Source organism: Austrofundulus limnaeus, unplaced genomic scaffold (assembly GCF_001266775.1).
Source record: "Austrofundulus limnaeus strain Quisiro unplaced genomic scaffold, Austrofundulus_limnaeus-1.0 Scaffold93, whole genome shotgun sequence".
Lineage (NCBI taxonomy): Eukaryota > Metazoa > Chordata > Actinopteri > Cyprinodontiformes > Rivulidae > Austrofundulus > Austrofundulus limnaeus.
Window position 1 is genome coordinate 495,893 of NW_013952495.1, and position 2,273 is coordinate 498,165.

Here is a 2,273-nt window from a genome sequence, read left to right on the forward strand (position 1 = left end):
TGTTCCAATATTCTGAGATGGCTGGGGGGCATTTCTTAACTGATTCCGGCCATCCTGACTGGATGATTCGCTTTAAGAGCATGAGTTGCTCGTCTTTTGCTGTGGCGTCTCTGATTTCTGCCATTTTGCGATCACTCACAGGAGCATTGTCCATCACAGTGTGCACTTGTAAGTCCATACCTTCGCTTAGCGAAGAGTCCTGATATGCAATGGGCTTCCTGGATAAAGTGTCTGCGACAGGAATATGCTTGCCTGGCTTGTGTGTGATGATGATGTCATACCTCTGTAGCTGTAGTATCATGCGCTGGAGCCGTGGAGGTGCAGCTGCCAGGGGTTTCCGCATGATCGATTCCAGTGGTTTGTGGTCCGACTCGACAATCACCTGACGCCCATACAGGTATTGGTGGAATCGTTTACAGCCAAAGAGTACTGCAAAAAGCTCTTTTTCAATTTGGGCGTAGTTTATTTCGGTCTCATTCAGGGCTTTAGATGCATAGGCCACTGGTTTCTCCTCCTGTAACAGAACAGCACCTAGTCCATATTTTGAAGCATCCACCTGTAGTTTTACATCCTTTTTGTGATCAAAATAGGTAAGAACTGGACCCGGTTCCTTTATGAGGAGGTCCTTCACGCGTTGGAAAGCATCATCTTGGTTTGAATTCCATACGAACTCATGTTTCTCTTTCAGGAGTTGTCGGAGTGGTGCAGTCGCCTCTGACAGTCGTGGTGCGAACTTTGAAAGGTAAGTGACCATGCCCAGTACGGTTTCCAGTTCAGCTTTGTTTTGAGGTGGTGGCATGTCTCTGATTGCCTCAATTTTGCTGGGGTCTGGTCGAACACCATCACACGTCAAAACATGTCCGAAATAACTTACTTCAGGTACACAAATGATACTTTTGTCTTTGTTTAGCTTTATACCCTTTTCCCGGGTTCTCTCCAGAACTGCGCGGAGATTTATGTCATGCTCTTGTTTAGTGCTTCCATACACTAAGATGTCGTCGACGATGGTAGCCACACCTGGTAGTCCTTCGTAGGCTTCATCCACCCTCCTCTGGAACTCATCCTGAGCTGAGATGATCCCAAACGGCAGCCTCTTAAATCGGTATCTGCCATATATTGTGTTGAAGGTAGTTAACATGGACGATTCCTCACTGAGCTTAATTGTCCAGTATCCTGACCTGGCGTCCAACACACTGAAATATTGTGCTCCAGCCAGCTTTGGTGTTACATCATCCAAAGTTGGGAGGGGGTAGTGTGGTCTCTGGATGGCTTTATTCAATGGGCGCGGATCCAGGCAAACTCTGAGTTTGTTTGTTTTAGGTTTCTCCACGACTACAAGAGCGTTCACCCACTCWGTTGGCTCTGTAACTCTCTGGATGATGTCAGTTTTTTCCATCTCATCCAGCTCGGCCTTTAGACGGTCACGGAGGGCGATGGGTATGCGGCGAGGTGGGCACACGACAGGAGATGCTGATGGTTTGAGGCGAAACTGACATTCYCCAGGAAATAGTCCAATCCCTTGGAATACATCAGCRAACTCTTCATAAATATCTGCATGTTCTTTGGGCTGCACATCAACAGTGTGTATTAGTTTAACTATATTTAAATCCAAACATGCCCTCATGCCCAAGACAGGAGGGGCATTAGCACAGACTATATCAAAATCCAGCAAAACAGGTGTGTCTTTGTATCTGCATGATAATCTGCAGGATCCCTTTGTTTCCAGTGTTTGTCCACCGTATGCTGTTAGTTTACTGGATGTTGGATTTAACCGTACATTTCCAAACATCTGATGTAATGTGTCTGCTGGTATGATGTTGGCCTGTGCCCCTGTGTCTATTTTGAAGCTGAGTTTATGTTTCTTTTTTCCTAGTTCCACCTCTGCATATGCCTGTTCCTTATTAGTGTTTTCATTCCATTTAGTGATGGAGTCAATAAACAGTTCTTCTTGTGGTTGGTCACAACTATTCATAACAGAATGCACTTTTCTTGGTTTAAATCTTTGTGGACGCTGTGGTGCTCGTGTCCTGCACACTTTGGCAAAATGATTAAATTTTTTGCATTTATTGCACTGGCGTCCTTTTGCGGGACATTCCTCCATACGGTTGTGCTCTCTCCCACATGCTCTGCATATTTTGTCACCAGAAGAGCCACCTTCATCCCTGCGACCTGTTGTTTTGCTGCAGCGCTGTGTTGGCATGCTGTTATTTCGGCTGACCACGTGCACAGATTGAGCCGACATGCTAACTGCGGGGTTTGTCATTGTCTTTAAT